The sequence below is a fragment of the Schistocerca gregaria genome, chromosome 2, assembly GCF_023897955.1.
Source record: "Schistocerca gregaria isolate iqSchGreg1 chromosome 2, iqSchGreg1.2, whole genome shotgun sequence".
Lineage (NCBI taxonomy): Eukaryota > Metazoa > Arthropoda > Insecta > Orthoptera > Acrididae > Schistocerca > Schistocerca gregaria.
The window spans coordinates 531,292,421-531,308,261 of NC_064921.1; the positions used below are offsets into that span (position 1 = coordinate 531,292,421).

The window sequence follows — 15,841 nt, forward strand, 5'->3', positions numbered from 1 at the left end:
TCATCATCATCATCACCATCGCCAAACCCAGACGCCTCCATTGGATCGTCACACGGAGTCGATTGATTCATCACTACCTATCACTGGTTTCCAGTCATTCACTGTGCACCAGTGTCACTGTTTACGCTACCTCTATTGTCCATTACCCTTGACTACAGGAAATTATGGCTCACGCGGAGGTGCTCGATGGTTGTTCCTCTTTCTTTTCAACTCCCTACGCACAGTCGTTGTACTGTCTGGACGGCTGATAGTCGTCCCGCCGATTTCACGCGATTTTTCACAATCAACCTTTGTAATACTCTATGGTGCCTGTCACTCATTACATCAGGTCTGCCTGGTCTTGAGTTAACTGTGGTTATTACTTCGTTTTTCTACTTCACAGTCACCTCACCAACAGTCGACTCTATCAGCCTTAGAGGAGTTGAAGTGTGACTGGTGGGTTTTCTACTCAGGTCCACATTAGAAACAGATGAGCTCTACTCACTGACCCAATCTGCTGTTGCTGCTTTCCTACTCCCCGTACTCCGTGCCTCCTTCAATACTCTCGGGGCCGCCTCTCTAACATCTAGTGGTCAATTCCACAGTACATAGGTGTGTCTGGATATTTTTTACCAAATACAGCACAGCATAGTGAATTAATATGCAATGAATTTGACCGTCCTTTGATGATTTTTGTGTGTTGCACACTAATAAAAAGTATTTATTGTAACTGAGAGCCAGTATATTATTCGAAAGGGAGGTTGGCACTGAACGTCTGACATATGGCGTGTGAGAGGGCTGAAATGTCCAACAACGTGTAACTGAAAAGATTTGCCCGAAATGTACAGGTGTGTTCGCAGCAGAATAATGTTCTGCAGGAGATTCCACATGGTTGAATTACAACACGTTTTATACGCACACGGGTAACCGCTCTGAAAATGTCTGAGAGGACTGTACAGTCGGCTGCACCTTCACTTTTTTCGTAGCAGGTAAGCATGCCCAGCAGCAGGTGGGCGAGTATATCACACAAGTGGAAACACTGCGGGTTAAGACTGCTAAGCAAGGGGAAAAAGCCAGTCCACTGTTTAAAGCGCAGTTGGTGTAAACTCTTCACTCTCATAGCGAAAATTCACTGTTTAGCTTTCCTGCTGTCATTGCAGGGGTAGCACTGAAAGTGAAAAGAGACCGTAATACTACACCGTTTATTGCGAATCTTCTGCACGTTTCGTAGCAATGAAAGGTTCTCGGCACCTTATAGGTCGGCTTCTCGTTTTCTTCTTCGGCTATTCAGACTGTTTACATTAAACATGTGTTCTCCCTTTATATGGAATCGAAACAAAAGTACAGTATCTTCTATTTTTGTGTGTCTTTCTATCGTTCCCGTCCGTTTCTTCATTATCGTCATTATTATGTTCTAGCGAACCCGGCAATGGTTCGCGAGAGCTAAACATGGTTCAAATGGCTCTGAGCACTATGGGACTCAACTGCTGTGGTCATAAGTCCCCTAGAACTTAGAACTACTTAAACCTAACTAACCTAAGGACATCACACACATCCATTCCCGAGGCAGGATTCGAACCTGCGACCGTAGCAGTCACGCGGTTCCGGACTGAGCGCCTTAACCGCGAGACCACCGCGGCCGGCAGCTAAATATGTATGGAAACTGTATACACGTTGTAATCTCCTCCTCCCTCCTCTCTCTCTCCATCTCCTGCTTCACTCTCTAATTCTTCTAAAATGGCAGAAAATCAAGAGAGTGTTAATGCGTTGGATACTGGCGTAATATCGAGCCTCGAGAATCTATCTGTCGCTAAGCGTCATGCGAAATTCCTAAGATTACTGGATACAAGCATAAAAAACGGTGAGATAAGCAATTATGCTATTAATCATATCAGGGACTTTGTAGCCAACTGGGCAATCGCCCACTCTCAGTGAGAGGGTAGGGTAACTGAACTAGACAAAGAAAATGAAAGACTCAGAGGTCAACCGGCCCGGACTTATGCTGCGGTTGCAAGAGCCCCAGTTGCCAAGGCACCGACAGCGAAAGAAACTATACAGGACAATATCAAAAAGTTACTCCCACAGTATTCCTAAAACCTAAACCAGGCGATGACATTAAAGCTGTTAAGTCAGTCTTTGAGAAGTGCATTGATCCTAAGAAGGATAAGATAAAGATCAACAATGTACGTACGGCAAAGAATGTGCTGATAGTAGAAACAGCTTCACAAGAGGACTGTTAAAAGATTTTAAACAATGAACAATTAAGTAATAAAGTGAAGTGTGAACCTCCTCGCAAGCGTCGACCTTTGATGTGTCTGTATGATGTACCTACATTCATGACAATCGGGTGGACGCAATATATACACAAAATTTTGATGCAGAAATGTCAAGAGGAGAATTTGACGAACACTTCTAGTTACGCTTCAAAGTAGGACCACGTGAGAAGTTGACAGTACACCACGTGGTAGACGTCTCGCCAGATTTATGGAAATCACTAACGAGAATGGGTCGGTTGTATGTTGGCTACTCTGCGTTGAACATAAAAGATTACCTGGCGGTGCCACGATGCACCAAGTGCCAGGATATCAACCACACTAATAAGTATTGTACGGAACCAGAAGTCATATGCGGCCATTGTGGCCTATCTGGACATATTAAGAAAGGTTGCCCTAATAAGGACAAAGCAGGAGTATGTGTACCATGCAGAAGACGAGGCCGTAAGTGTGGTGGAACCAAAGATTGTCCAACCCACAAGATGTTCGTAGATAGACTTATTCAAAGAACAGATTACGGCGATGTATAAGATTTTACAAGTAAACGCAATGCGCAGCCAGATGGTTGCGCATGAGCTAAGGAAATTAGCGGAAGAAGATGGAATAGATGTTCTTCTGATACAAGAACCGAATTCCTGTGCGAGTCGAGTCCCTGGCTTTCCTGCAACAGCACAAGTGGTTTCCTCGGGTTGGAACCCTATGAGTGCAGTTATAATATTGAACAAAACTATAAAAACTACGATATTAAGTCAATTCAGTACCGAGCATATTACGGTTGTACAACTTAATTAGTTGTCTTACAGTATGTACGTTGTTAACGTCTACTGTCAATTCAGACATGACATCGAGATTTATCTTGAACAGTTGCATTGGATACTAAGAGTTTTAGCCGGGCAGGCTATAATTGTAGCTCTGGATGCCAATGCTAAATCTCCACTCTGGCACTGTGATGTACAGGACGGTAGGGGTGCGCAGCTTGTTGATCTGATAATGGAAACGCACATGCATGTGCTAAACTTGCCTGGGTACCCCCCGACCTATTCAGGGAGGGCGGGTGCAACATCAAATATTGATGTCACACTTGCAAGCGAGAGGGTAGCACCCCACGTTCATAACTGGCAAGTAAGGGAACACCTAACTGTCAGTGATCATAACTATAACATTTGAAACAGCGACAACCATCGCGGATGTGCCAGGCGAATGGGTGGAACGATTCAACTATGCTCTGACAGACTGGGACCGCCTCGTGTAGGTGTTCAGTCCTCCAGAGTTCGGGGAGGACACAGGTAACATTGATGAAACTGTGGAGGAGCTTGTAAGCTCCGTGCAAACAGCTATCACACTGGCTGTACCTCGAATAGCGAGATACATCTGCAGGGAGTTCACCCCATGGACCCCTGAATTCACTGTGCTTAAACGGTTGGTCAGAAGGGCGCGAAGCAACTATCAAAGGAGCTTTTCCCACGACGAACGACAATACCACCTAGGTATTTATCGTCGTCTGAAGCAGAGATACAAGGATCAGTTGGACATCACAAGGCGCCAATCCTGGGAAAGATTTGTTAACGATCAGCTGGGAACAGACCCTTGGGGAGTTCCCTACAAAATCGTTCGAGAAAAAATCAGGTCGCCCATGATGTTGTCTACACTACATGCTGGGGATGGTGGCATGACCAAGGATTGGGTAGAAACAGCAAGACTGCTGTTGGACACACAACTGCCAGATGACGACGACGACCAAGATTCTCCAGAGCAGCGGGAAACACGTCAGGCGCTCTCGAATCCGTATCTTAACGATACGAACGTGTGCCCTTTCCCTGCAGAGGAGGTGGAAGCAACCATCTACACCTTTGCAAGGAAGAAGGTACCTGGTCCTGATGGGATCCCTGTGGAGATATTACAGGGACTCGCGCACTTGGTCGCCCCAGCATTAAGTCGTATTTACAACGTCTGTTTACAGATGGGCTACTATCCACAGAGGTGGAAAACTGCAGAATTTGTAATCATCAGGAAAGGCCCTGATAAGGATCCAACGATGCCGAAACCCTATCGGCCTATCTGTCTGCTAGATGTAATAGGCAAGGCATTTGAGAAGTTGCTGGCTGACCGACTTTTGAGTCACAGAACTCTGCACGGTATGAGTGATAGGCAGTTCGGATTCCGAAAGGGTCGCTCCACTCAGGATGCGATCAATGAGGTTTGCCGGATTGTTCACTCTGCGACATCGAAGTATGTCCTTGGCATAGTGATAGACATCTCAGGGGCCTTCGGCAACCTGTGGTGGCCGGCACTCTTCTCTCGACTAAGAGAGATTGGGTGCCCGCGGCTATTGTATGGCTGTCTGGAGGCCTACTGTGATGCAAGAACTGCTAAAATAACGGCTCCCGGAGCCGCCGTATCAAAAACAGTATCTCGTGGTTGTCCCCAGGGATCGGTGTGTGGTCCCATTTTCTGGGATATCACCATGGAAACATAGTTGAACGTTCTGCAGGGAGAGACTGCAGTTCTGGGTGTCGTTGCTTATGCGGACGATCTCGCAATTCTAGTGGACGGTGACACTCGCAATGTGATCGAAGACAGATCACGACTGGCTATTGGACTGTTAGCCGACAAGTGTGAGAAGACTAAAATGTCTATTGCACCACAAAAATCGCTATATATGCTCTTAAAAGGCAAGTTAAACAGGGACCCTACAGTCAGAATTAATGGCCAGGCTCTGTCGCGACAGAGGTATGCCCGTTACCTAGGGGTATATCTAGATGAGAATTGGAGTTTCATTCCGCATATTGAGCAAATAGCGACAAAGACCTTAGCTCTGTTCAACAAGATAATATCAATAGGACAAAGAAGGATTAATCTGCCGTCAAAGGCAATAAACATCTATCATAACAGTATATTGGCACCTATAGTAGGGCACGCATCCAGTGTGTGGGTCCACAGGCTAGCTCTGGTGAAGCCTGCGGCTGCTGTCAGGCGAATACAGAGGAACGTTCTGTTGAGATGCATTGGTGTATTCAACACCAGTCCAACAGATGCACTGTTGGTAATTATGGGTCTATGTCCACTAGACCTGATAATAAGGCAGCACACAGCCTCCTACTGGCTCCGCAAACAAAACATTGACATGGTGGAAAATATAATGGGCACTCCTCTGGCTAGCGTCAAATCCATCCGAGAAAAAATGCTCGACATTTGGCAGGACGAATGGGATGGGTCCAGTACAGGCTGTAGAGTCCATGGGTTTCTACCCACAGTAAGGGAAAGACTAAGGAACAAGATAATGAAGCCCTCACAGGGCCTGGTCCACTTCCTTACAGGCCACGGCCCATACCCCACGTACCTGCATAAAATAGGTAAAAAGACAACACCGGAGTGTGACTGTGGTGCCCACGTAGGATCGCCAGAACACAGTCTTTGAGTGTCCAATATATGAACAGGCTGCCTCAGTTGAGAGACAGCTTCTCCAGACAAGGGACATAAATGTTATACTAACAAATGGCGAATTATTTAGCAATTTCGCAAAATTAGTGAATAAAATCTCAAGGGAGGCCCAGCGAGCCTACCTTGGGAGAGGGTAAATGCGCGTCAGATCTAACGCGCAATTGTAAATATGTAAATACTACGTTGTTTAAGTCTTGAGTTGTAGTAGCTAGTAGTTGTAGTTAGCTCAGTATGGTGGTGGGGGGAATAAAAGAGTAGTACAATGGAGTGGTTTCTTCTAGTGGTAGCGGCCCGCCTCCACGCGGCTAGGGACGGGCAACTCTCTGGCAAAATACCAGAGAGGCTAATAGGCCGACTGTTCATATAGTAAACAAAGTAGCGGAATAAACATATTGTGTGCATGCATTTATAAACCACTTCTGTAGCACTAATAGCAGAGATAGTTAGTCTTAATACACCCACTCAGAAGTGTCAGAAAGTGGGTTACGTATGTTTCAAAACATTCTGGGAAAAAAAAATCCTCCCTCTTTGTCTCGTACTCTTCCCCCCGCTCTTTGTCCATTTATCTTTCTCCCCCTCTCACTATCCATTTCTGCAAATGAAACCTCGACTGGGAAAAAAGTCGCTTAAAATGAAAGGGTAATCGGTTTGGATCATTAATTTAAGGGGTACAACAGTGCTCTCTCCAGCTACCGGATCTTTGAGGATAGTAGTTTCAATGACAGTACGTCTCATACTTTTAATATGTGAACGGGTAGGTTTGCAAACTTTCCGATTGAGATTCCATAGCAGTATTCTAATCAGAAGTCGATAATTTACAAACACAACATTCCTCTTTCCTCTTGTAACTGACTGCGTCGAAGAAAAGAATCTAGAAGGCTCTTTGTTTACATTTATGTTTAAAAGTTCAAACGTGGAAAATAACGTACCTGAGAGAAACAAATTGTCTAGCAGTTTAAATTCCGATATCCGAAATAAATCTCACTGCGAGAAAGAAAACGAAACTGCACTTTTTCACAGCATAGCATATTTGCCATTATGCGTCCGAATGTTTATTAGAGCATCAAGTAAAATTTGAAATTGGCCGGAACTTTTCGGAATTTTTGCTAACAACGTTTCCCATTTACGTAATACTAATATACCACATATATTTAAAAAATGTGTAGCCTACTTAAATCTGAAAGTTTACTGGGAGAGAGTGTAAAAATCGGTCAAGCACTTCCCGAGATATTTATTAACAAATTTCTCCCTTCATGTGTTACACATATATATTTATGTACCTTTTTGCTAACAAAGTTTCCCCTTTATTTATTATATATACATTTATGTACCGCAAACATTAGATAAATATGTAGCCTATGTCCATCTGATAGTTGTTGTTGTTGTGGTCTTCAGTCCTGAGACTGCTTTGATGCAGCTCTCCATGCTACTCTATCCTGTGCAAGCTTCTTCATCTCCCAGTACCAGTAACTTGTGAAGCTCTTTCTCTTAAATAAATAATCAAATCAAATGGTTCAAATGGCTCTGAGCACTATGGGACTTAACATCTGTGGTCATCAGTCCCCTAGAACATAGAACTACTTAAACCTAACTAACCTAAGTACATCACACACATCCATGCCCGAGGCTGGATTCGAACCTGCGACCGTAGCAGTCGTGCGGCTCCGGACTGAGCGCCTAGAACCGCTAGACCACCGCGGCCGGCTTTAGTATGTAGGGCATCATGTAAACATTACATATTTATGTATATATTGTAAAATACGTAGCCTATGTCAGTCAGAGCGTTTGTTAGAGTACTGAGTAAAAATGTGTTTCCTTTTTTCCTTGTTGTCATTAATATCAGAAAATCCATTACATTTTAGCTTTTCGAACGGATTGTTCGGAACTAAACAGTACGATACTCTGAACTGGTCAAAAGTGTTAAAATAATGTTATCTGGTTATGGATGAGATGAAAGATCCGAAGAGTAAAATGTATAAATAGTAATAGCATTCAAGGTATGTTTCTGAACACGATGCATGTTTAGTAAACGATAAACTGCTCTTGAGTACATTAATTTCACTAATGTTTTGGAAAAAGATGCCATAATAAAACTTGGTCCGTAATAGTTTCATCCTTCCTGCTCACTTCTTAGAAAAATATTCTACTATCGTATATTTCAATATGACTGGAAAAATTCTCCTGACCTAGTAATTCATTACATGTTACTAATGACATGATCCCTTGAGCTACTACTTTTCAGAATTATGTTAGAAATTCCGTCTACACCATACAGGCTTTTCTCTTTGCACACTTTTTAAGACGGCATTAATTTAAGAGAAGCACAATGATTTTCCCATTGGTTCACTTTTTGTGGTATGGCATTCTTAATCCATCTACTTGCTTCTATGACTAATTTGTTACAATCAGATTTCTGTACTACATTTAGGGAGTATAAAAACTTGCAACTTCTGAATTGTCATTGACTAACTAACAGGACTCCTTTCAGCACTTCTGATAATTCATAAGTTCTAATTACTACAGAAGGAAGGAATTAAATAATGAGCAACCAAAGACATAGTAGTAATTATTGCAAACTAGCATGTTATACAGTATTTTAGGTTGTTTACTTATAAAAATTGCACAGAAAAAGGGCTTGTGACAATAATTTTTCACAGTGTTTTTCTCTGGGAAATTCTGTACAATTAAATTTGATCCTCGTCGGGTAAGTCACCAATTATTTTAGCGACCCACCAACTCGACACTAACATTATCCATTTCACTTTTTTTTTATGAGTAACTCCCTCCTCTATTAATCTTTCGATCCCTGCGAGGTATTGATTCGCCGTTAATTTTGTCTACTTGATATTGTTTTTCCTGGTAAGTTCCTTCAATCATCTAAACGTTTCTCAATATTCCCTTCAAACACCTAAATATTCCCCAAGGAGAGAAACTCAAGCGTAAATTCCATAAACCAACTTAGCGATTCTAAAACCATTGTTTTAACGCAAATATCTCTCATTTTCCATTATTTTTGTTTCCATGGCTTCCACCCCACTCACGTCCCTAATGATGAAAAGTCATCGGGACCGACAGTCACCTATAAGCCTACCGACCTGAAAATTACAGATTCAAAATATTTACAGATTTTTTAGATAGTTTTCATTATGTCACCTGCTTCTCATACGAGCTCACACACCAATAAGTGTACCAACAGTGCCTTATTCTAGAGTACTTTTTGCCAGTTAAACGATCATCTGACATCATCTAATGCTCCAATTAAGGCTGTCAACTGTGACTTGAAGCAGTCGCTAACTTAATTTCTTAATTTATCATTGGAATATAAAATCATAGGAATCGGAAACTTCAAACTCTCAAATCGAGACTGTCTCTTCGACAATTCGCTTAATCCCCAAGCAGACTATTAGTCAGAACCATTTTCTAATGAGCGAATGTGTCCACAAGCAGCAGCAATGTAAGTGACGGCTACTTATGCCTCAAAGTACGAACGTAGATCAATTTGAAGGAAATCGATGGTTTGTTCACTTATGATTCAGCCAGTTTTACAAAAGGATAGTACAGTTCTCCATTACATCACTCTCAGTGTACAAGCATTTATTACTTGAGCAACAACATACTATCCAGTATCTTACCTATGGCTTCCTTCCAGAAGGAGTATTTCATCCCGTCTTGGAACTTACACAGTAATAAAAAATCTACAGGGAGTTGAAAAATGTATACCAGACTGTTACTGAACCAGGGAAACATGCGCTGTTTCCGAGAATGTTACAAAATGAGCTATCCAGACATTATTGAGGGTTATATATAAAATATAATTTTCTGAATGCACCATAGTCGAATTCTGGGACACAGGATGCATTTGATTTGAAGGAGCCCCGCTAGTAACACAAGAATCCTCGCTAGTCCATCATAGTTTATCTCGACGACAAAGGATCCTGCAAATTTTTTTAATTATTGTAGTTAACTGTAGTGGCTTTTGAAAGTCTGAAATCGTTACTGATACAAAAGGTCCCTCCAGTTACATCGTAATTTATTTCGAAGAGTCCAACTTGACACGCCAGTTTAATTCTTTATGAGATAATATAGCAAGATACTTGCTAGCGTGTCATAGGATACAGTACTAAAATGCACAATCGGATTTTGCAAGTCTTTAAGTCATTTCATGTACTGTCTAGAAACTGAACACACAATGGTGCAAAAGTCGTTTCTGTTTTAGTCTATCAACAGTACAGGCTCATTATCAGACATGTATAACTCCAGAAATTGAAATGGGAAATTACGGCCCCTCTTAAGTGGCTACAAGACTGTACGAGAAGACTGGGCCAAAGGGTATTAAACGCCTCATTCACTGGTTTAATACACAATTTATGAACCAGTCTTCGTTACAGATTACATAAACTTTTCGATAAAATTTATTGGAAGGCAATAAAAACAAGGTAACCACCAGAGCAATTACCCCAAGTAACAAATCACTGTTATAAAACAAATGGTTAAGAATTTTAACAGGTGCGATAACTTTCAGCACCTCATAATCAAGTGAACTTTGCGGACAAGCCTTGAGACACCGGTATATAGTACATGCTGAAACAGATGTTGCTGCGTGAGCGACTGTATTGCAATAAGCACATATCAATCAGCCCAAGCGGTTCTAGGCGCTTCAATCCGGAACCGCGCGATTGCTACGGTCGCAGGTTCGAATCCTGCCTCGGGCATGGATGTGTGTGATGTCCTTATGTTAGTTAGGTTTAAGTAGTTCTAAGTTCTAGAGGACTGATGACCTCAGATGTTGAGTTCCATAGTGCTCAGGGCCATTTGAACCATCAATCAGCCACTGCAGCAAAAGACAACATAAATTTTAATTTAAGGCTGATATTTAAGAAAAACTGTATACCGTAATTAATCTCGCATTAAGCATGCATTAACGAATAAGGCCACATCAGTTGGATTACATAATTAGTGCCGACATGGCAAACAGAATCCAATGTAAATATGAAAATTCATTCCACTAAATAATTGGACATAGGCTACAATTTACGACTGATTCGTGATCCGTGCCTTAGGCATGCACTAGAATTACTTTGAAATTCCTTTAAACAGCAATATGAGTCGGAGGCTTCCTCCTTTCAAGAACACTTGACATCAATTACAGGCCAGTAAAATAATCCAATAAGATAACCAAAATTCATACACACGTTATATCACAGCAAAAGTTCCTGTACACAGCTTTAGAGTCTCACAAAAACAAAATTTAACAGACTGTAATGTCAACTCGCTCACATAACCGCAGGAAAGCCATTGCGATCTACCACTATGGAGGCGAGAATAGCCACGAATCGAAAACAGCAGGAAAACGCCCTTCCATCATGGTGAGCACTCCTCTGAGAGTCCGATACTTCCTTCATAACCATCTCCACTCTCCTTGAAGATGCCCAAAATAAATATCACACCGACAGACCGGACGCCTGCAGAAAAATTTTTTTTGGTTCAGCTCAACAGCCGATACTGCCATGACCAAAGACAACCACAAACTCGGTTCGCCACCATGCCCCCAGAGGGAGCCATCCACGATTCAAAGCCCTGCATCCACAGATGAGAGGCGACTACCAAAGCCGATGTAGCCCGATAAGACGCTACGGCTTAAAAATTATATTAAAAAAAAGGCCAGACGCAAGTATAACTAACGCAGTGATGGTTCCCTACTGTTTACACGCTCACGAGAAAAAAAATCGCAACAAGAAGTTGTGGGACGTAAAGAAAGTTAGAAGCCGAGTTACTAAGTCTGAAAAATGATGTATATTCAGATTTCGCGCCAGTACCGTAAGAGTTGCGCTAATAGCACCACTATGAGAATGCAGATCAGGTTTGCTTTAAATACTCGCTGTAACGGTCGTGAGCGATGGTTACCTCTGAGACTGGACGTGGTGAGTTGATGTTAGTCAGGAACGCTTTTAAGACGACAAAGATGCCATTATCAACACCTTACTCATTTTGAACGAGGTCGTATGATAGTGCTACAAGATGTTGGATGTTCCTTCTCCGAATAATGTAGGAAGACGTGACTCTAATGCAGCCACTGTACTTGATCGCTTTCAGCGATGGTCACGAGGAAGTACGGTCCCAAAAAGACCGATCTTCTGACTGCCACGTGGCACTGCCAAGAGGGTCGCTCACTGTGTCCGGCAAATGGATTTGGCGCACCGTACTGCTTCTGCAGCAGCTATTTGAGCAGCAGCTGGCACCTCAATGACACAGTGAACTGTTACAAATCGGTTGCGCCAAGGACAGCTCCGAGCAAGACGCCCTGTATCGTGCATTCCACTGAATCCAAACCACCACAATTTGCGAGTTCAATGGGATCAAGCAAGAGCTCATTGGTGGGCAGGGTGGATGTCTGTTGTGTTTTCTGATGAAAGTTGTTTCTGCATCGGTGCCAGAGACGGCCTGCAACCAACCAGTCTGCTGCCTACACACTTGACCTACTCCATGGTCTGGAGTGTCATTTCTTATGCGAGCAGGAGTACTCTCATGGTTATCCCACGCACCGTGACTGCAAAACTGCGTATCAGTCTGGTGGTTCGATATGTTGTACTGCCATTCATTAATAGCACCCCGCGTGGTGTTTTCCATCAGGCAACGCTCTACAAAGTGTTGGCCTGCTCGATCACCAGGTCTGTCCGCAATCGAGCACATATGGGACGTCATCGGACGACAGCTCCCAAGTCATCCACAGACAGCGTTTACCTTCCCTGTCCAACAGACAGGGAACTCGGTCCCATAAACTGATATCTGGCATTAGTACAATACAGTGCATGCATGTTTGCATGCCTGTATTCAACATTCTGTGGGTTACATCTGTCATTAATGTGCCACCATCTGACATTTGTAGTGGCTTACATTGGGCTTGCGTTTCCTGCGATCTTGCAGTGTTAGTCACTAGACAAGCGTATTCCTGGAATTTCATTACTCTATGTTACTTAATCTTTGGTACTGTGTTTTTTTCCGTCAGTGTAAATAGACAGATTTTCCAGTAAGTTTTAAAATCATGCTTGATTCAGGCGACCATTATTATAAAAATGAGTAGTCCTGCATTCAAGCTGATTAGGTCACAATGGTAAAATTCAAATATCAGGCAAGGGATGACTTTGTTGTTCATATGACGCGTTTCGGAATTTATCCATCATCACATATCCAGGAGCTATTGCTGCAGGCCGTTCAAGTTGTATTTGAAACAACGTTAGCATTTGTCATATCTACGTGTAGCATTAACTCCTTGATATCTGATGATGGGTAAATTCTGAAACGCATATGACCAATAAAGTCGTTTCTAGCCTGATGTTTGACTTTGAGCATTGTCATCCAGTCAGCCTGAATGCAGAACTACTGATTGTTTCAATTTAAAATTTGTCATTTTCAACCACTTACACCTTACTTTAAGGTGTAAGAGGTTGCTGATGACAAACTGGTAAAGAAAACAATCACTGCAGAAACATAACACATCAGGAAAAGGTATGAATTCATAATTTTTGGTGTTTTTTTTTCTTCACATATCTGTAATTACGATTTAAAAACTAATATTTACATGTATACAAACAGTAAAGAACATTCTTTATATTTAACAGCCATAAAATAGAAGCCCACTGAAGATACTGCAACTGCAGTGAAACATGTTTGGGTTAAAAAAAAATTCTGTTTTGCTAAAGGCGGACCCCATCCAAAAACATATGTATAGTGTTCTAGACCTCAAGGTCTCGCCATCAGCGAGACTCTAATCCTTATTTCTTTCACCTTCCGGTAACATACATTCTTTGGCATGTTTACTTTTTCTAAAGCAAAGATTTTCAAACAGTTACATATCAGACTTAACCTGATATTTTGATAGTTCTCGCTCTTTCTTTTTTATCATGTCTTTTATAGACATATGAAAATGTTCATCTGTGTATCTCATAGTAAATCTCCTACCACATGTCTGTCGAAGGCCATATCAAATAATCTATTACCTATGCTCTGCAATAATTTCAGCACATCTAATAGTGTATTATCAACTCCAGGAAAACAGTGTCGAATCAAATACCCCATGCTCTACCAATCTTCTTGAATCACAACAGTAGACATGCAATAATAACTGATTGAAACTATCCGGATAGCTGTTAGTGGACATTAATACGTGGTGTGCCCATCCTTCGCCTTTCTGAAGGCTTCACCTTGCTGGGGACTTTTTCAATGAGCCTGCTGAGTGCCTGTGGTAGAATGGCAGCCCATTTTTCACAGGAGTAAAAACAACAGTGACATTGGCCGCTGTGGTCCGGAGCAAAGTCAACGTTCTGACTCATCCCAAAGGTGTTCCTTTGGCCCCAAGTAGGAGCTTTTGGCAGGCCAATCCATTTCAAGAGCGTTATTATCCTCAAATCAGTGCCTTGCAGATGCTGCTTTATGACAGGGTGCACTGTAATACTGATACAGTCATCCACTCCTAACTGTTACACTACTGCACGAAGTACGCAATGCGTTCATATCCGCTTAAATACAAAATTCATGGAATATCGTGTCCGACCTTTTGCCCAGCATACTGTAGCAACCGACAAGACTTGCACTCAACAAGCCGTTGGAAGTCCCCTGCAGATATATTGAGCCATGGTGCATCTATACCCGTCCATAATTGCGAAAGTGTTGATGGTGAGGGATTTCGTGCACGAATTGACCTCTCGATTATGTGCCACACATGTTCAATGGGATTCATATCAGGCAATGAGCGTCCCAAAATGGCTGAACATGGTCCCGCAGTAGCCATACGTAACCATTTCCAGTCAATGATTGGTTCAGTTTGACTTACACCATTATGTAGTCACCACCACACTCGTGGCACTCGCATTCGGGAGGACGACGGTTCAATGCCGTCTCCGGCCATCCTGATTTAGGTTTTCCGTGATTTCCCTAAATCGTTTCAGGCAAATGCCGGGATGGTTCCTTTGAAAGGGCATGGCCGATTTCCTTCCCAATCCTTCCCTAACCCGAGCTTGCGTTCCGTCTCTAATGACCTCGTTGTCGACGGGACGTTAAACACTAACCACCACCACCACCACTCGTGGCACTGTGGATCTCGGAATATTGAATTCTCTAACGATTTCCGGGCAACGGCCTTGCTACATTGGATACACCGGTTCCCGTGAGATCACCGAAGTTAAGCGCTGTTGGGCGTGGCCGGCACTTGTATGGGTTACCATCCAGCCGCCATGCGCTGTTGCCACTTTTCGGGGTGCACATAGCCTCGTGATGCCAATTGAGGAGCTACTCGACCAAATAGTGGCGGTTTCGGTCAAGAATACCATCATAACGACCAGGAGAGAGGTGTGCTGACCCCACGCCCCTCCTATCCACATCCTCCACTGAGGACGACACTGCGGTCGGATGGTCCCGGTACGCCACTCGTGGCCTGAAGGCTCAGTGCTTTTTAACGATTTCTGAAATGGAATGTCCCATGCGTCTAGGTCTAACTACCATTTCACATTCAAAGACTGTTAATTCCCGTCGTTCGGTCATAATCACGTCGCAAACCTTTACACACGAATCACCTGAGTGCAAATTACACCACCACCATTGCCCCGCTCTTTTATACCTTATATGCGCGGTACTACCGCTACCTGTATAAGTGCATAGTGCTATCCCAAGACTTTCGCCACCTCAATGTAGTTCTGTGCACTCTGTAACTAATTCTTTGTTCGCGGTATGGATGGGAGCAAAACTTAGCGGACTGTAACGCGCTCCTAGATTCCTCGCTTAATACTGGCTCTTGAAATACTGTAAGTTGGCCTTTGCGTGGTTGCTTACTTTCACATTCTTGCCACTGCTAGCTTGTGTCTTTCAGCATATAAGCGCCGCCATCACACGAATCTATGCATAGCCTCAATATCTCCTGTCAGATCTAATTGGTATGAGTTCCAGAAGACTGAGCATTATTCTAAGATGGGTGCACAAGTGATATGTCAACAGACTCCTGTGTAGGCTAACAGCATTTTTCCAGTATCATGCCCATGTGATCATTTCATTTCATATCACCACAAAGAGGTACACTCAGGGATATGTATGAGTTTATTGATTCCCTGTGACTCATAGGGAACTACATTTTTGTTTTGTGCAGTGCACATTTTTTA

At 42.8% G+C, this 15,841-nt stretch overlaps 1 protein-coding gene across 1 annotated transcript in view; it reads left to right on the forward strand.

The window, feature by feature from the left end:
* LOC126330497 (G-protein coupled receptor GRL101-like) overlaps nt 1-15,841 on the forward strand; it is a 643,973-nt gene that overhangs the window by 155,166 nt on the left and 472,966 nt on the right. The window lies entirely within an intron of this gene.